Genomic DNA, 21,091 nt, shown 5'->3' with positions numbered 1-21,091 from the left:
CATATTGAAACCGTTCAGTTTGAAGTTCATGGCTACGGAGAAATCTGTAAGGAAGGGTGTCAGACAGCGTCGAGGGGGAACATCAAAGGATTTGCCTGATGATCTTGCAGAAATCTACAAAACAGATCCTGAAGAGGATTATAATCAGCGCAAGACATGAAACCAATGGATTCGATGCTATTGGGCTGAACAATGGTTCAAGTACAAATTCGTGACCCAGGAGTACACTGAGAAAAATGCTATCAAGAGTCCTTGGGGTGATATTCTCTATTGAGGCCTTCCCCCCAAGAACAAAGCTGAAGCCATTGCGCAAGAATTCTATCCTTGCATGGTCCATGGACCACAGCCTCAGAATGTGCACCCTTCATCATTGCTATGGTGTCGTGATGATAATCTCTTCAAGCGCAACTTCCAATATGCAAAGGCTTCGGCAAAGGAAAACAAGAAGTCATGGGGATTAGACTTCAATCCTGGTCCCTCTGCTCCCCGTGCTGATGGCACATGTGAAGCTGAAGAAAATAGAATTGGCCCCTTTGCAAACCTTGATGGCCTCATCTCATACATCTTGGTGCAAGGTGCCAAAGTGGATCATTCTGACGATGATGCTGATTCTGATGAAGCCCCAGCTCCTCCTCCAAGGCCGCAGAAGCCAAAGAAGATTCATCATCAGTTGCACCTCCAAAAGCTTCTCGTGTGAAGCCACTGGCCACTGCACCTCCTAAAGATAGTGTGCAGTCTGAAGATCTTTCACGCATCTCCAAGAAACGGAGAAGAAAAAGAAAATCATCAAGAGTACTAATCAGACTTTGACTCCTGCTGCTATTCTGCGTGAAGAGCACATTGATCTGTCCAGCGATGATGATATTGCAGATGATGCTCTTGAGCAACTGATCAAGAGCAAGGAAGAAGCAGAGATCTTCAACAACTTGCCTCTTTTTGATGTGGCAATCATCCATAACTTCATTGATGAGTGGTTTGACACACCAAATCTCAGCTTTGATGATTTGCAACTTCCAATTGGCCTCAGCGTCGCCTTCAACGGTGCCATTGCTTCTGAGCTAGCTATTGCTCAGCGCATCATCGAACTGAAGCACAAGATTGACTATGAAAAGGCTCAGTTCAAGAAGCATGTGGCCACGCTCAACGTGCAAGATGTCAAGAACTTCAAGATCATGCTGCACGAGCTCAAAGAAGCCTTTCAAAAGAAGCGTGAAGAAGCTCGAGGCTCCAGAGAGCGCATGAAAAATTTGACTGACAAGTGTGTGCTTGCCTACAATGAGGCTGAGAAGCGCAAGGCTCTTGGTCGTCCTGGCATCGACCCCAGGATGGCTGCAAAGAAGAAGAAATCGACTGTCCAATCTGCACCTTCAAGGCAAGATGAACCTCGCATTGTCTTCTCAAGCAGCATGACTGGCTCGAAGCCAAAGGTCAGGTCAACCGCTTCAGAACAGAAGAAGACAAGGGCTGCAGAGGCTGAAGCCAGAAAAAGGAAAACCTCAGAAGCCTCTGATCCTGCTCCCTCCAAGAAGAAGCGCAAGACCAAGAAAAGTCGGGCTGCTCCCATAGAGCCCCTTGTTATTGAACCCATCTTAGTGGTTTGTCCTGCATCCGCTACCCAAGAACTACGAATGACTGTTCATGAGTCTGCTTCCACAAAGGCTCCTAAAGCTGAAGAGATTCCAACAGTTGATCCCATCACTGCTGAAGACATTGGTCACCATGACAATGTTGAAGATGATGAAGTTCTTCCTCAAATTGAATACAATGTGGTATCATCGCCTGTTTTCACGAACAACGAAATCATCAGCATTGGTCGTCCTTTGACGCCAATTGCTCAGGATGCTTCATGGGCTGATCGCCCGCAACAACCAGACTCCCCCAGTACTCCCTAACAACAAGTCACACCATCCGTGCAAGTTGAAGAGGATGAGGACCTGCCTACTCCATCTCCAAAGGCGTCGCCTGTATTACAAAGGCTTCGCAAAGGACCAAGGCCTCAAGTCCCTCTTCCGAGCGTTTCAGAAGGAGAAGTGCACCATCAACCTGTTGCACGTCAAGTGTTTTCAGAAGCCACTCCAACTGTGAATGTCTCCGTGTCTGAAGCCCCAGCTGCTGAAGACAATCCGGCTGCATGAGCCGTTGACGAACTTCGAGAAGAACGTGTCCCTACTCCCCCCATTCCTGAAGAAGCTGTTCATGATGTGAACGTGTCTGTGCCTGACCCTCCAGCTCATCAAGTGGAGGTTGAAAACCTTGAGGCTGCCACCACCAACACCAATGAAGCCAATGACATAGTCATGGCTGAAGCTAATGTGGAGCCTGTTCCAAGCACTATACGAGAAGTCAATGCTGACAATGCTCCTGAAGCTTCTGTTGTGCAGCCCGAAGCCACCGTTGCTACCGCTGCTCCTGTTCCACCACCAAGGCCCTATACAATCGAGCAAGCATACAACCATGGCGAGCTAATCACAGTACGATGGCCCGTTCTGGTCCCTCCGCCTACTGTCTCTGGTCCTCAGTTTGACTATCACATTGAGCATAGGCCTCAGGTCCAGAAGCCAAAGCCAAGACTGCCAAGGTTTCCAAGTACTGCCACATCTGTCGGGTCCTTCAATGCAAATGGTTTCAAAAGCCACAACACATTCTTTGACAGTTCAAAGAACCCCTACACAAAGCCAAGAATATCATCAGATCGTTTCTGGAGTCATCAGCAGCGAAGCTATTACTCCTTTGTTCTGTATGATCAAGGGCGCATTTTCCCTCATATGCGCCTCGACACTGAAGCCATTGCTGGACTGCCCTGCTTAGAAGAAGCACTTGACTATTTTCGTGATGCTGGTCTGCTCAGCTTTGTCACAAACAACGAACATTGGAATGAAGAGCTATTGCTTCAATTCTATGCTACGCTCCACATTCGCGGTTATAACAGAGATACGAAGACATGGGTTCTCGAGTGGATGACAGGAAATGTTCAACATGAAGCCAAAGCTCTTGACATCATTGAGCTCACAGGCCTATCCACTCCCGGAGAGCTATATGAACCTGGTTGTCAAAACCACCGCAATGCACTGGAGAGCATCTTCCATAAGCCTGAACCCAATATGAGCCAGATGTTGAGCATGATGAAGCCATTGCCTCATGACGCTGAATACCCAAAGGAGTTCTTTGTTGATGACCTTGAGTATCTGCCGCGCACCATATATCACATCATCAGGCGGACTCTATGGCCTATCAAAGGACATTCATCAGCTGCAAAACTTGAAGGAGCCATGAAGACATTGGTCTTTTACATCCTCAATGGCATCAGCTTCAGTGCGCAAGATTTCTTCATCAGGCAACTGGCTGCATCTGGATCTGACCTTTTTGGCCTGAAATTCTATGCTCCATGGGTCATGTGCCTCATTAAGCAACATTCTGCTGTCAACTATCAACCCTCTGCTCGCAATCATGTGATCTTTCTACCAGAGGTTGATATGTCAGTTGAAGCCATATACCCTGAACCTGCCAAGAAGCCTCTTTTTCTTCAAAATGCTGAACATCAAAGCTTCACTCAGCCTATGGAAGGAGTCCAAGCTGTCACGCGTGTCTATCCGATGGCTGGAAATACTCGTCTGCCTCATCATGCGCCAACTGAAGCTACTGAGAGCACAATTGCTCAAAGGCCAAAGAAGTGCTCTCGGGTCCTCAATGGCCGAGAACTTCTTGTGGCTCTGCATCAGAAACAGGATAAGCATCATTTTTGGCTCAAGCGTCAGATGCAAAGCCTCTTGGTGGATGTAAATCGCATTCGAAACCTTGCCACCAAGAATGCATTTGTCACTCACAAAACTTGTCGACGATCATGGAAGAGTTTGACCCTGCTCAGTGCTGAAGCAGATCTTCAAGACGATGGCTTCACTGAAAGATTCAAGTTTGACTCCACTCCTCCACGGAATGCTGTCCTACATAGAACTCCATCTCTTGAAGACTCTGACTATTCTTCCTCCGCGGCAACTGTAAATGCCAATGTGATCGATGATGAAGATGATGCTACTTCACCACCCCCTACTTCTGCACGCATCGACACTGCACCAAGTTCGTCTGCACCGCATAACGACAACGACAACCCTGCTGCTTCAACTACTCCTCATGAGGACGAGTAGATGCTCTATGTCTTCAAACCTTTTTGGTCATTACTGACAAAAGGGGGAGAAGCGTATGAGTTTGATAGTCTTCAAACGGGTTCAAATGGGCAGTTGCTTTATATTTTGCCTAGTGTTTACAACTCTTGCTTTTGATACATTTCGTTCTTTGAGTTGTAACACTTAAACTCGATGGTCGTCTGCTACTTATTTGCTCTTTCATGTGCGATGATAACTTCCGCACTTAGATCAATCCGCACTTAGATCATTTTGCAGACGTCCATTTTTCATTATGCATGTCATTCTCTTAGTTATATCATTTCGTGCATGATGAATTATCTTCATAAGTTAAAGTGGATCTCCACAAGTACAACCTGCCATGTGCATTTGCATTCCAAAAGAAAATTATTTATATGCCCATCTTCAGGGGGAGCCCTTACCACTTATGAAGACAATACACTATCCTTTACAATTTCACATACTTCTTTCCCGTTGAAAACTTCAACTAGTTTGTCATCAATCACCAAAAAGGGGGAGATTGTAAGTGCATCTAGTGCCATCCCTAGTTGGTTTTGGAGTATTGATGACAAAGTTGGTTGAGGGACTAATGCGTTTGTGAGAATTTCAGGATAACGCAGGTAGTGTCCCTCATTGATTCGGTTTACCTACCGGAGATGACCCCTAAAAATGTATGAAGACATTGAAGACAATGGTGGTGTGTGAAGATATTCACACTGAAGACTATGACATGAGAAGACATTGAGTGAAGACTATGGAGCGCGAAGACTGAGTTGTTTCGTTGTTTCCTTTTCTTCTTTGTTGAGTCGTAGGAACCACCGTACTGTTAAGTGGGGTCCAAGTGAACAAAGTCAGAGTGACTGAAGTGATGCTCAACCCAAATCCTATGTCTTCGAGCGAAGACAATGAGAGCAAATCTTATCCAGAGCTGGATGAGTCAGCTTTGCTTGTAGCCCAAGTAAAGTTGCCGTGTGTGTTTGAAATCTGACCGTTGGAACACGTGTCAGTTCCTTAGTGACCCAGGGTCATTTCGGACATATCAGGTAGGGTTGCCTTGTGGCTATAAATAGCCCACCCCCTACACCATAAATTGGTGGCTACTCAGAGTTAGTTTACGACTTTTGTCATTTTGAGAGCAACCCACCTCGAAGCCTTTGAGAGAGAAATCCTTGCGAGGACAAAGCCCAAACACCGAGAGCCAAAGAGTGTTAGGCATCACTGAAGTCTTTCTGTCTGTGTGACCTGAAAACTTATTAACTTGAGGACTGTGTATCCTCCAGCCGGTTAGGCATCGCGTTCTGAGCATCCAAGAGTCATTGTGGATTGCCGGTAAATGAAGTCTGTGAAGGTTCGGAAGTCTACCTTGAAGACTTACCAGAGTGATTGGGCGAGGACTATGTGTCCTTAGCTCAAGGGGAATAAGGTGAAGACGCGGTCTTCTGAGTTGAATCTCAGCCTCCCTAACTAGACGTACAGTTGTCACAGCAACTAGAACTGGTCCAACAAATCCTGTGTCTTCAACAAGTGACTGGTTCTATCTCTTCCCTCCTTTACTTTGAGTTTGTCTTCATGAAGTCATTGCTTATTTGTCTTATCTGTTTGACTTCATTGCTTGACTACTATCGTTGATTGGCTTCATACTACCTTCCATCCTGATCCTTACTACCTAGCTGCTATTAGTCTTCGTACATTAATACTATTGCATACTTGACTATGGCTTGCTTGTTGTAGTTTATCTTCCGCTGCATATCAATTAGGTCATTTCTATTGTTTGTCTTCGAAATTTCCACGTTTTGAAGACTTTGATAAAAATCGCCTATTCACCCCCCCTAGTCGGTAACTAGCACTTTCTGATACGTACGCTTCGACCAGGTGAGTCCCGACTGTCAGGCACTTCCTTGCGTGCGAAGATGTAGCTGGTTGGTCCCAGCAGTCAGGGGGAGAATCGTTTTTTGGTCGTAATATGATAGCACTTCCTTGTGTGCGAAGATGTAGCTGGTCGGTCCCAACTGTCAGGGGGAGAAAACATTATTTTTTGGGTAAAAAGGAAGCAGTTGCATGCATGCGTCCATGGGCGTGGTGCGTCCCCACTGTCAGCCTCTCATGTACAGTCATCTTCCGATGACTCTTGTTTTTTGACCATGTTGACCACATCGTGCCGAGCGCACCAAGGCCGGTGGACGACGGCGAGGCCCCAGAATGGAATGACCCGGAGATGGAGAAGACGCGGCAGTGGAGTCCCAGATGGAGAGGAGTTGGAAACTTAATTGGTTCGGGTGCGTGGCAGCACTGCCGCCCACGGGAGACAGGACTAAGAATAGAGGTTGAAGAAGGAGCATGGCTGTTGGATTAACATCCAACGGTCCAGCTGCTAGAATCATTTGTTGATTATGTTGACAAAGCCCTGCGTACATGTCTGCTTAGTAGGCCCACAAGTCAGCCACCAAATCTTTCGGGTCCCAGCTATAATCGGGAGGAATAGTTTTTTTTGCCTAACAAGGAGGCACTTCCTTTTGTGCGAAGATACAACCGGTGGGTCCTAGCTGTCAGGGGGAGGAAACAGCTTAATAAGGAGGAACTTTCCTTGCGTGCGACCATGGACCTCGTGGGTCCCAGCTGTCTGGCTCTCACGTACATTCCTCTTCTGATGACTCTCGTTTGTTGACCACGCCGCGCCGAGCGCAGCAAGGCGGTGGACGACGGCGAGGCCCCAGACTGGAACGACCCGGAGATGTGAAAGACGTGGCAGTGGAGTCGCAGACGGAGAGGAGTGGGAAACTTGACTGTTTCGGGTGCGGGGTGGGCCTACACTCAGTAGAGAATAACAGGAGGTGCGGAGTGGAGGGATGGCCTGGCCATCGGCAGGGTAGCATTTTGCTGTGAGGTGCGCAAAACAACGCTCCTGGACGCCGGAGGCTGGAGCAGGCGGTCCCGGCAACACTGGGGGAAGAAGACGAGAGATTGAAGAAGAATGTCGGCTGTTGGATGTAAATCCAACGCCTTGCTCAGGCTTCGACCTAGTGGCCCACATGTCAGCCAGTCCATTTGGTTTTTTAGTCCATTTGGTGGGCCGGGTGAAACAATGATGAAGCATCTATGCAGCCCGCTTATATATATGGTAGAATTTGAAGCCCATTTGCATTTTTCTCAAAATCCACGGACTTGCTGGGCTGGGTGAAAATATCATGTTGGGCTGGACGGAGAAATGTTATAAAAACATAAACACATGATTTCACGTCTATTACTGCATTGGTCAGTAAAAACTTTGCAAGCTTATGTACACAATCACTAGGAGTTAACTTGCCATGTTATATATAAACAATTATTATTATTATTTTGTAAGAACTTTCAACTTACGAAACAAGTTATATATATATATGTGTGTGTGTGTGTGTGTAGAAAAATAGAACTGAGTTGTGCATCGTCTTGAAAAAACAAACATAACTTGGGCTGCTGATGTTATAGACAAGCTAGGTTGGGAGGCCCAGAAGCCACTTGATCCAAAAAACATTGAAACATGTCATGGGCTGCCCATGTTAAACAACAAAACCTAGGACATGGACCTGGTGGGCCCGGGACTGTCAGCCTCTCGACGACCAGTTGTCTCCCGATTCCTCTTGTTTTGCTAACCATGTTGGGAACGACAGACGGCGGCGGCGCGGCGAGAGCACCAAGGCGGAGGACGACATCGAGACCGCGGACCGAACGAACCGGAGCGAGGGAAGACGCGGGCGGAGGGGAATACAAGGGTTGACTTGTTCGGGTGCAGGGTGGCCGGTGGAGATCCTTGGTATCATTGTCTTCTTTCATGTTGGTGTAGCAGGGGTTGATGATGGTCTCGGCGAGGTTAACCATGGAGTCCTTCTCCTGCCCATTGTCGGTGATCTAGTATTGCTTCTGGATGTCGACAAGCTTGTTGCACCAGATGGAAGAATCATCGCGTTCTTCCTTCTCTCCACCGTAGCGAAGGTGCAGTCGGCGTTGCCGATGAAACGGGCGAATGCTCCAGAACCTCTGATGGCCCTACAACAGTGGTAGATGAGAACCTCATCCCGCAGGCATACCTGGGCGACCGCGATCTGCTGGTCCCTGTCAGGAGACGAATGGATGAGCACAATGTCCCTGCAACCTTGTGCTTTCTCATCCTATAGGTACTGCTTGAACTCGGCGAGGCAGAGCTTCACCGAGTCCGGATCGTTGGTGTACATCACATTCAACTTGGTGCTGCCATGGAATGAACGGAGAACTCAAAGGTGAACTCCTTGCTGAAGTCCATATCCAGCAGGCTCACCCCTCAGATCGCCATTGGAGTCTCTTCAAGTGAACGAGTGAGTAGGCGGCGACAGCAGTTCGTTTTTCAGCTCTTGGGGAACTGGATTCAACAGTAAACTGAGTGTGTATAGGCGACTACAATGACTACCCCTCCCTCGCCCGCTGCATGCCCGGCAGAATATGCACCCTCAGCGCACTCAAATGCCTCCATTAAGAAACCTATTCCGGCCACACACATCGGTTCACGAGCGGGTCTGTATTGGTACTGTAATAACAAGTGTTAGTGGTCACTTTAGTTAAATTTAATTAGCTTTAATTAAAATGTATTCTTAAAAAAAGCAATGCATTGGCTCGTTCTATCAGTGCCACAGGATCAACATGCACAACAATTAGAATTATTATTCTCAGGACACACATGATCAGCACATTTGCTGCACTTTCACACAGACAATACTACCAAGTTTGAACAGTTTTTTATGGTTGCCGTCCTCTACATCATCATGTCGTGTTTCCCAGCTTGCAAGATATAGAACCAACAAATAAGATTCAAATGATAAGTACAACAAAGACGCCTACACATCTCATTGATTCCCAGCTTCCAAGATTCAGGACCAACAAATAAGATTCAAACAATAAATACAACAAAGATGCCTACACATCTCATTGATTCCCAGCTTGAAGGATTCAGAACCGACCCATTAGAACCTTTTGATAAAGTGAATATCAGGATTAAATCCATCTTGGGTAGCTGTGTCATACAACCCAAGAACTTGGCGAATGCTCTTGACCATCACAACATCTGTAGTAGAGTATTCCTATTTGCACAGATAAGAAAGAGCATGGATTTAGGACTCTAGCAGCCGTAGAGATGGTTATACAAACATTGGCCTTTTCGTTTGGCCACCAATTCTATCTATGTTCCTCATGCGTCAATCTTTGACACATCCCTTGAAATTACTATGATAGTGGCATTAGTTGAAGCAAACTTTATTTCCAAAACGAGAAAATATTGCGATAGAATAGCTTTATTTAAAAAATACAACGTTGGCACAGCATGACAAAGCACAATCATGTTGATGAAGGACAGTACCGACCGGTGTGAGGGGCCCTATGCCGCCACGACTAGATCTGGTGAACCTGCAACTCTACTTGGATGAGGTCAACCTGCAGCTCCATGATTCAATTCATGCACCTTTTTCTGCAGTTCACCTGAAATGAAGCAAAGATTGAATCGGTCAGCTAGCAAGAAGTACTTGCTCTTGTGAGCTGGCAGGTTCTTCTTTAATAGTTGCACTAAAATTGAGCAACATTAAGGCTGGCTGTCTTGCTCATCTAAGGTGCAACTATAATTTTCTTATCCTTTTGTGAAGTGCCACTAAAATAAAGTGCCATTGTGGTGACAGTGACGACTCATCTTGCAAACGGTAATAAAATGTTGCACGAGATTACCAACAGAATTTGACGGAGATTTTGGGAACTCCAGTCACCATTTTGTGCAGTTCCACCAAAATTGAGACATGTTGCCCACGTGACATTTTAGTTGAACTGCACAAGACACTCATTCCAAAAAAGTGTTTTGTGCGTTCACCAAAAGGTCACAATAGCAACAAGGTGAAATGGATATCCCTATCTGCACAAAAAGATAGAAGTAAACAGTTGTTGGTCAATAAGAATATACGAAACATACATGAAATGAAAAGAAGCATCTTAATTATGTTCATGGCAATCACGCAAGGACAATAGAAATTTTAAAACGTCAGCAATGCTTCATGTTACCGGAAGCATTACGATCAACTATGACATTCGTCAAATATGGGATTACTTTAATGGTGGCATTGCTTGTTTACCAGATACAGTAAATCAACAACACCCAAAGAGTTGGTTTAAGGGCATGGGACCGTGGGGACACCAGGTCACTCAGCAGCGTAAAGAAGCAACTTAATTATCATACTTGGGAAAACAGCAGGAGTACCATTTGTTAACATAGTTTAATTGCATCATATCACTGGAGGCATTAGATTAACAATAACACTGGTTGGACATGTCCTTAAGGTAACACTGTGATTGCTTCATTTTACATGCTCCCTTACATTAACAACAGAAAAATGTTGGTATAAGGACATGCGATAGTGGACGCGTCAGCACAATGTACCTACAAGGAGGCATAAAGTGGTGATGCCGAGTTTGTTCATGCTATGTGAGGGCAGCAAATCTAATCCTGGAGAACTTTTACTATGTGAGGGTAGCAAATCTAATCCTGGAGACCTTTTACTATGTGAGATCAGCAAATCTAATCCTGGAGACCTTTTACTATGCGAGGGCAGCTAATCTAATCCTGGACATACTCTGTTGACTTTTCCACCAGCCGCTACTTTCTATCCTTTTTTCAAACTTTCTATCCTTTTTTCAACCAATACTAGATATGTTCCTTATCCAGTTTGTATTGAGTTTTCCCAGTATTTCCCTTTTCAACCAAGAGATCGGTTGGGTATCCGGTCTCTACTACTTTCCCCCTGTTATTTCCTCTTTGAATCAAGTCCTAGATTCATTCTACGATTTTTTTCCTTTCTTCGTTGTTTGAACCAAGTCCTAGATTCGAATGCATGAAGTAGCTTTAACTCTAATAATACTAAAAATTTAGGTGGATTTGGAAGAGCTGATGGAAGTAGAAAAAGATGCACATGCAAACATGTGGGGAGCTGGGGCAGTAGAGCAAGGCCGCTTTCAAAGAACTTGTACCTGAGGTTCATCGGGTTGTCGGCAGCGGCAGGTCCGATCTGCGCACAATACGGCAGGGCGGAAGAAGGGTCGGAGGACCTCCCGAGCCAGCGCTGTGTCGGAGAGAATGGCACGGGCAGAGGATAGGGCCCCGCCGACAACTGTGGGTTTCCTCCCTCAGCGGCGATGACCGCGTGAACGATGCACCTTTTAGTCCTCTACACACACCAGCCGAAGGGATCTGGCCGGATCTGTGACCAGCGGTGAGCAGAGAGAAAATGTCGCTACCGATGTCTTGTTTAGATCTGGAGAGGATGAGAGAATAAACAGAGCAACCCTTGTAAAGCAAGCGCTCAGGACCTTGCGTACATATATAGTGGAGTGGTTATCTTTTTCTCTCCACCACAAGTGTTTCAATTTGTGCATGTGGCATTAAAGAAAAGAAACTCTCTATTTAAGGTGACTAACTGTATGACTCCTACTTACTACTAGTATTACTAGTATTGTTCACTTGTGCTCCCCGGCCCTCCATTCATTGAACAACACCACGGGTGAATAAACATACAGTACTAGTATTTATATAGAATGAACAAGCTCGAACAATTTTCGTGTAGTTAAAATTTGAGGGCAGGGCTTTTCCCGGGCAGTATGCGCGACAGTTTTCGGGTAGGTGGTTTGACAAAGAGGCGAGGAGGGTGAAGGAGTGGCGGATTCAAACTTACTGCTGGAATGGTCAGGCTGTGCGATTTGACAGCGTGTTACTACTGGAAATACTTGTGATATGACTACTCACTATAGTTATGAATTACTGGCGCTACGACCGGGGTGATGCCCCCCTTCCGTTCCGCACTCTAATCTGGTGAATGACACGTCGACCCGGATGTTGGCTCTCCCACATGTCGGCTAAGTACGTAGTAAGAAGGAGCAAAGAATGATGCGGTATATACTACTACTACTCACGTCAGAGGAGTGTGAACCACGGCAGCCCAGTGAGCCAGCAGTGCGAACCATGGCAGCCCAGTGAACTAGTAGTAGGAAACAATGTGGAGATATGGCCATAAAAAACAACGTGCTACGGTCCAGACTGTAGCATGTACAGTACTACTCCTCTTTGTTTGGATCCCTGAGTTAGAGATAGTTTGGGTTAAAATAGCCTCAAATTATCGAAACAGGAGCGGTTAGTTTGAGCTAGTTTGCTCTAACCCAGCTAAAAAAACTAGCCCAGTGGAGAGGTTCTAAGTGGGTTATTTATCCTCGGGCCCACTAAAAGAGAAGTAAAAAAATCTCCCCTGCCAACACCAGATCGCTCCCTTCGCCCCCACCCTTGCACAACTCCTCTCTGTTCCCCATCGGGCCGCCATCCCAAGCGCTGCTCTACCGCTCGCCCTCTCTCTCCTCTGGCCGCCTCTCCCTCCGGCCTCCGCCGCCCTACTCCGACCGCTCTCTCGCTCCGGCCTTGGAAGGTCGCCCCGCTCCCCCTTCACCGGTACTTTTTCTCCCTCTGTCATGTGCGGCGGCGGTGCATCTACCAGGGAGGTCGCGAGAGTGGTGAGTTCGGTCGTTCCTTCTCTGTCTCACAGCCATATCATTGATCTTGCTCGCTCTAGTGCTAATTCTGATTTGGAAAAGTAGATCCTGATCAAACTTGGTATAGATTTGTGGTGCACGCTTGGAATTGTTTGAGGAGGTAATAAATTAGGCTTGCATTATTTCTAGAGGCCCAAAGATTCATTTCACCTTTCTAGGTATTTCAGTTTCAGGCTTGCATTATTTCTAGAGGCCTAGAGATTTAGTTCACCTTTCTAGGTATTTTAGTTTCAGGCTTGCATTATTTCTAGAGGCCAAAGATTAGGTTCGGAGTCGGCGGCAAGCGGTCCTACTACCCATGCCGGTGTCGACCTCAACTCGCAAGCACCGGCATCGGAGGGGTTCCTAGGGCTTGGGCTCTACAGAGGGTGCATGAGGGGCTCCGGGCTCCCTCCCTATCGTGAATGACTTCCGTGATGAGTTAGCTCATGCGTTGTTTCATGGAGTGTATTTTTTTGTGAAGCTTGATTGATGACTTGTATGTTTAAGTGGGATATCTCATTTGTATGGACAAAGTAAAATTTATCATGTTTTGCATGCTTGATTTTTAAAGATGGTTCGTTTATGTCAATTGTGAGCGGGAGGGGGCCACATAAGAGTTGGCCACACCAAATCCGGCGGGAAATAGGGTCGAAAGTAGTCAAATGATCGAGAAAGAGCATTTATTGTCAGTCTAACCCTGCCATCCATACACCTCTTTGGTTTAGAGTTAGTTCAGGGTTAGAATCTAACTCTAACCTCTAACTGAGTTAGGGTTCTTCTCGTCTCGGTTCATCGCCATCATACTTTCCCCATTGCTGTGTTTTCAGTATCCTGCGAATCAAAGAGGCCCTTTTTTGGCGGGAAAAATCAAAGAGGCCCTTAGACTGGTTTAGGTCCGGTCATTTTTTTAAACGTGTTATGTCCAAAATTTAATGAACGTGCTCCGGTTTCTACGAAAATAATCCGTTGTCATGTAATAATTTATTTATTTATTTATTCTTCTGCGGGGGGTTTGCATGTAATTCGTGAGGTCTGAAATATAAAGTACCCCGGCATATGCTCCGAGTCGTGCAAGCACTACGACCCAGATGCTCTATGTCCCGCATGTCGGCAAAATGGAGCACGTGGAAATAACCTAGGAGTACATATAGGTGGATAAATGCGTGAAAAAATATGTACTGTGAAGCTTAGTTGCGGTTCGAAAAGGAGGCCTAAGTGATGACAGCTATAGGTCACACGCACCCAACTAGTGGTGCTAGACATATGACTATTTTTTCCCTAAAAAAAGAGGTATGAGTGCTTAGTACTCGTATTCTATCAACACGGGTCCCATCTAACAATAGCGTCCGTGCTACAGCTAGCTCTTCTCCATCGTTTCACTCTTCTAATTCTAAACTCGGTCGACGCCCGGTGGGCGGGGTGGGTTTGCTCAACAGCGGCCCCACCTCACAATGAAAACGTTACGACTGGAATAAAAATGCCATATACTCCCTCCGTTCCTAAATATAAGCCTTTTTAGATACTATTTCAAATGGAATACAACATACGGATGTATGTAGACATATTTTAGACTGTAGATTCACTCATTTTGCTCCGTATGTAGTCAGTTGATAGAATCTCTAGAAAGACCTATATTTGGGAACGGAGGGAGTACTATACTAATAAAACATTAAGGCCACGAGGCAACGCAGTGCTGGTTACAAGAGGCCAGAAGAAGAGATGCATCCATCAATGACGTCCACCTCCTCGACTCAGGGCGTCGGCCCACCAAACGGCGGCTAAGTAGCAGCGGCTTTCGTGGCCAAGTCGACGTGCTTCTGAACAATGGCATCCAAAGATTCCAGCCGCTAGAAGAAGGCTAACGTCTTTCTATCCGTGCTTGCCTTGTAGTGTCCTATGTAGACGATTTCCTCATAGACATGGACGTGCAGGTCGACGGTTTCTTGCATGGTGAGACGCTGCACGGTGAGCGCGGCCTCGAGGTGCACATTCTTCGTCGCAACCTTCGGCACCTATAGGGCTTGAAAGAGTTCGTCACCATGGAGGCCGATGAGGGTGGCAGGCAATGAGGAGCCTGGGCACGTGGGTTGGAGCAGTACAACAAGGTCGTCCGCGCGCTTCTTGATGGCGGTGAACATGCAGATGGAGTTGACCATCATGTCGTCCATGCGAGAGGCGAATCCGGCGTCGGCGAGGGCTATGATGTCGGCGGTCGCCAGCACCATCTGGAAACACTGCGCGGTGCAGGGCCACAGGTCGGCGCCTTAGATGATTTGGCACAGCCGGGTGTTGGATTGGAGTGAGCAGTGTTGCGTAGAGACTAGGAGTAGATGGATTGGAGTGGTGGGGCGCCTTTATATGAGAGTCCAAACTCTGTTGCATTCACATCGTGCTGGCTTTATTCTGCTTCTCCAATTAATTCCCTCTGCATGTAATTGAGAATGCATCATTGACCGTTCAACGTCTCGGGAACTGCTACCCTATCCCTCCTTGGCATTCAAGCACCTATGGAGGCAACTGCCGCTCGCGTCTATCGCGTGTCAAGAGACGTTTCTGTCAACGACGAGGTGCCTATGGTTACTTCGTAAATTTCAAGATGATAGTGCCGGCTTAGTCTTTCGGAGGTTCTCATACGGGTAGGGTGTGCGTGTGTGCATTCATAAGGGTGAGTGTACGCGAGTGTATATGAGCGATTGTGTCTGTACTGCGTTAAAAAACGTAAATGCGTGTCAAAAAGAGACTAGTCAGTATACTCAATATTGTGCACCGTGACCAAGGCGGAGAGGAAAACGAGAGAACTACGTATTTATATACGGTGCAGATTCACTCATTTTGCTCCATATGTACTCCGTCTCGGTGTAGTCTAGTCACTTGTTGAAATCTCTAGAAAGGCATAGTCTTTTCTGGTTTACAGGGCAATACTAGCAAGTACGTACTACAATAATGGGCTCACATAGCAATTTTTTCTCATGCAAGAGCCTGGCTATATGCGTGCTCCAAGGTTCGCAACTGCCACATTCAGGTTCCGCTTGGCTCTTCGCCTCTTCAAGAAGACAAACAATGATATTACTACTACTGCTTCTACAGTATCGAGTCCACTGTTGCATGTCCGTCCACCGCGAGCGGGAGGGATAACTTGTTGTAGTACTATAAGCAAAAGCCTGTCCTCGTCGGCGAGCCACCGCACGCATGGGCGAGAGAGAAGGCGTGTAGTACTACAATCAAGCTTCTCCTCATTGTACGAGTTGATGCAACACATCATAGCACTGGCCCCACATGCTTGCCTCTAAACTTGGCTGAAAGACCCGCAGTGTACAATATATTTGCTGCAACCTCTAACTTTTACCCACCACAAATTAAAATATATATTCCTGTCTTGACCAGATGAGCGTGCAAACTACAATCACCAGGATGACAGGTAGGGCCAGAAGATTATTTTAATCAAACAAAAAAATCTTCGAGATGGCCACATAGCATGGAGCCGACCCCAACAATTTTAAGCTTACAGGCACGGTACACGCTATCCTAGACTACTCTACACATGAAACTGCCACACGAGCGTTCGGGCTGCTTTGGCTCTTCGCCTCTTCGGGAAGTTTAACAATGATGGAGTACTACTGCAGTGGAGGAGTACTACAGTATGCTTCTGGCCATCTAACACCGATTGAACTGATGCATGTCCACTGCATGCGGGAGGGAGAGCGTGTAGCGAAAGCTTCTCCTAGTCCTGCCAGCCACTACGCTCATGGGCGAGGGAGGGACGCAGCTGCATTGACTTAATGCTCTTGCCTTTGCGTGTATGATAGGTAGGCCCAATAGGTGGGTGGCCCACCTTTCATACAGCCAAAGGCAGGTGCAGTTAAGGCACCAGAGCTCAATCTGCGAGGGAGAGGATAATCGAACTTCTCGTTGTTGTATGAGTTGACGCGACACATCGAAGCACTGCACTCAATATATTTCAATAATTTGCGATTGCGGATTTATTAATTACAATGCATGCATGCATGCCATGACTCTCCTTTTGATACTTGCATGTGTTGATTTAATGGACCTTGAAGTAGTTTGAATATGTGATAGTAAAGCTTTTTAATGCCCCAGTCCTAAAGCGAGAGATGGTTGTGCACGAGGAGGGCGAGATCATGCAGACGGAACAGGACCCGACGATGGAACTCTCTATGGTCTCGATGGATCTCACCTTGCTACACGGCCCCTTGTGCCTCTGCCCCTTGAAGCCTCCAGTGTATAAGGTTCGAATACACCTCGTCTGTTCGGCTGATCGAGCAAGGTGCAGGTTTCTTGATTGATGTGTTGTTCGATTGATTTGTGCAGTGTAAGGGAGGGAACCTGGCCTGCGCGGACTGCCGCATCGAGCGCCCCGGGAACCAGTGGTAATGCCAGAAGTGCGAGCGCGACAGTGGCTTCAACATGTGGAACACGATGGTGGATGTCGTCCTTTCGTCGGTGAGAGTGGAGTGCCCGCATGAAGGCTGTGGGCTCTACGTCACTTACCACAATCTCGCCAATCACCAGAGCGTGTGTCCGCTCGCGCCCTCCAAATGCCCTGTGCCCATTTGCAGCTACGAAGGCCCGCCACCGGCGCTCTCCCACCACATTAGCACCGTGCATGCCATGCCCGTGCATAGGATCCAGTACGACAAGGTGCTCCAACGGCAAGTGCCACCATCGGAGCCACGACTCTTGCTGTTCACGGAGGAGGACAACCGCACATTTTTCTTGGTCGGTGGCATGCTCGACATCAGCGCGCCTATCACCGTGTCGGTCATCTGCATCAGAGAGGGGGCGTCCCCACTACCGCACTACATGGCCAAGCTGTGGGCGAACGCCCCCCTGGGGGAGCCCAAAGGCACGACCAACGCCGTCAAGGTGGAAATGGAGGTGACAAGTAGCAAGGATCCCGGTGACATCACCGTGTAGGAGCTGACCTTCTTCGGTTCCGCCCAAGCTGTTGGCCGGGGCTAAGCTGGTGTCCTTCCACATTCAGATTGACAAGCTCATGTCCTAAATGTTTCTATAGTGCCTTCTGTTTATCTTAGTATATGCTAATATAGGTATTAGCTCGGTCTACTTTAGCTTAAGAGATGGTGGGTTTTGGTGGCGATGCAGCAATTACTTCAACATCAGATCAGTAATTTCCAACAGTTGAACGGATATGTTGTGTCTGTTGGATATAAAGTTCCTTTGGGTAAGAAGTACTACTTGTCATCAAAATGGATAAAAGGAGATGTATCTAGACGTATTTTAGTTCTAGATACGTCCCTTTTTATCCATTTTGATGACAAGTATTTTCGGACGGAGCGAGCTTATATACTTGTTTGTTCACAAAGTGTTTCATACTTGTGCGAGTTGACGCGACACATCAAAGTAGTACTCCCTCCGACCCTATTTTCTCTGCGTGTAAGTCGAGGCACAGAAACCAAGCAGGGCCTAGTTGTGTTGGACAACTCACCCGACTGCGCACCAGCCAGACGAAGCTCGTGTCGTGTTGGTGCTGTGTGCGGCCCGCACATTAACCAAACCTCGCGCCTCTAGCTTAGCCTCCGTGTTTTAAACTTATCAATCTCAAGGCCAAGGAGCAACGTGAAACCTCTGATAGCGCCAATCGGATGGTTGAGAACACTACAATTCGTAGCTACAAATGTGTGTGTGAGAGACGACGAGTGCCTGCGTGCACCTCTTCTCTTCCTGTATAACATACTAAACTCAGAGTACCAAGTGTATGTGGGTCGAATCAACCTAGGGAGCTAGAGATGGTGCGTGCGAGAAGTCCCGAGAGATAGGTGTAATGCGTCTGAAAAAAAGACTAGTCTATAGCCCGCGACGAGGCTATTCTTGTAGAACGCCCCAATAAACATAAGATATGTATCCGACGGTGCCAGTTATTGCACGTACACAACAATAGAAAAAGAACTACCATGGAATATGCTACACCATGGCTGAGAACACGTGCCCACGTTACACCATCCGAGAATAGTGCCGCACTTCGAAACTAGAACCGTCAATAAATTTTGAGCTTGCGTCTCGTCACATTCCAAATTACTACTACTACCACGCTATATTTAATTGCAAACTTGTTCACACCGATCACAACCTAAACGGTTTCCCACTTAGGAGTGTATTAGTACTTGGTTATAAATACTACTATGCCAAGATGACTGCACATTCCTCCTCAACTACTCATCCACAAAAACAAACAAGTCATTCAGCATCCTTCCCTTGCGTCTGCCATGGCCAGCGTGAGTTCTGGGTCGAGATATTACCACCAGGGAGTAGCGAGCATGGAAGTGGAAGCACGAGAGATGTCCCGCCTCCCCGCGAAAGCAGCCGTCATGTCCCACCACGCGGAAGTAGCAGCACGAAGGTCCTACCGCAGCGCCGAAGCAGCACAGAGGTCCGGCCGCACCGTCGGTGCAGCAGACTGGTCCAGCCATGCCGTGGAAGTAGCAGAGAAGTCCCGTCACGCCGCAAATGCGGCAGAGATGTCCCGCCGCACCGCGGCAGCCTTGGAAAATGTCTCGCGGGCAGGCGACAACTCTTACAGGCGCATGCATGCGATCGTCCATAGCCAGAGGGATCAGATCTCTGGCTGGGCAAGATTGCAGGACGACATGAAAGCCTCATTTGAACAGGATACCGGCGTCATCCGGCAACTAAGGGAGGGAAATGAGAGGCTCCGGGCCGAGCGCGACCTGCTGAGGGCAAAGATCGTCTGAATTGCAGACCAGCAGGAGGAGACCAGTGCCTTCTTGAAGAGGATCACCGTCATCGTCAACAAATTTATGGACGAGAATGACATCCTCCGCATCGAGCGCTAAAGTTTGGTGGAGGAATCCGTGGATGCTCTCAAGCAGCGTCTTGAGGACACAAAAGAGCTCATCGCCGCTCATCGCGGATGTGTTCCCATGGCCTGTAGCAACGCATCAAGAAAGTAGAGATCAGCGAGCCAGATCGTTGTCGTCCTTCTTATTTTGCCCTTGTGTATTTTGGGCGTAGCCGCATGTGTCTTTTTTAATTATCTTCCTAATTATGTAAGAAAATTATTATCGACTGTTGTCGTCCTTATATATTCATCAGCCTTGCTATAAGTCGCAGTAGATGCTATATAGTTCCGTCCGATCTTACATCAAGATCCATGCAGAGTTTTCTTTTCAGATTTTGTTGTTTCTCTCTTAAATCTTAGTCGTGTGAGACATAGCCACACCATTAAACAGAGGCTCGGACGCCATTAATGGAGACCTTGGGAGAGAGGTGGACGGCATATGGAGGTCAAAAAGCTCTCCTCCCGATAAGCACGCATAGGGGTCTGGTCGCACACCTCTCGTACTCAAATAGCTACCCTACACGGCGCCTCCTAGCTAATAAAAAAAGGGGATGCGTGGCGGCACGTAAATGGTAAATAGAACACCCACGGTTTCAATAATACTTGTGTTTCCGATTGTAACGTGACAGAACTTGTTCCAAAATGACTTTGTTGATTGTTAATGTGTGTGCCTTCGCAAATTGATACCAAATTTACCACAGCATGTTGGTTCCATGTCATGGCACCAAGCCAGGTTTCATGATTTTCATGCGTGTTTTGGATTTACAGGAGTTAAAAAACCAAGTTTCTCAATGTTTCTAGCTGAGCCACGAAGCCCAGAATTTTGAATTTCATTTCCATTTCTTGCATGGGACCTAGAAATTTCCCCGAGGACACACATGTGATTTTTCAACCAACTTTAGTGCACTGGAGCATGTGCTTGTATTTCAAATTTGAATTATGCACACAAAGGTGACACGTTCCCTCTCAGAACCACGACCTTCTTGAGAGAAGCTCCGGTTTGCAAGAAGCTTATACAAAAATTTGTTCCTATTCGGCCGATTTTTTTAGCACAGCATGGTAGTACCATGACATGACACCATGCCAAGTTTCATGATTTTCAGGCGTGTTCTGGATTTACAAGAATTTTAAAACCAAGTTTCTCAATGTTCTCGGCTGAGCCATGATGCCCAGATGTTTGAATTTCATTCCCATTTCTTGCATGGGCCCTAGAAATTCACCCGAGGACACAGATGTGATTTTTCAACCAACTTTGGTGCACGGGAGCATGTGCTTGTAGTTCAAATTTGAATTATGCACATTAAATGACCAGAAACTCAATTAATGTATAAAAAGGCCAAAAGAACCTGGAATAAGTCCCTTTTCAAATTAATATGCATGAAGAACAGAACTAATTGCATTACTGGTATAATAAGATTCTTATTTTTTTTCATTTTCATGTGGTTTGACTTCAATTTGACCATATTTCTCCATTCCTGTGTTCTTCCAATTCATGTGAACCAAACACCCAAGTTGACAGAAATCCTATGTTTCCAAATGCTCTGTTTTGCATGTG

The sequence above is a fragment of the Triticum aestivum genome, chromosome 4B (assembly GCF_018294505.1).
Source record: "Triticum aestivum cultivar Chinese Spring chromosome 4B, IWGSC CS RefSeq v2.1, whole genome shotgun sequence".
NCBI classification, from domain to species: domain Eukaryota; kingdom Viridiplantae; phylum Streptophyta; class Magnoliopsida; order Poales; family Poaceae; genus Triticum; species Triticum aestivum.
This window is presented reverse-complemented; position numbering follows the sequence as displayed.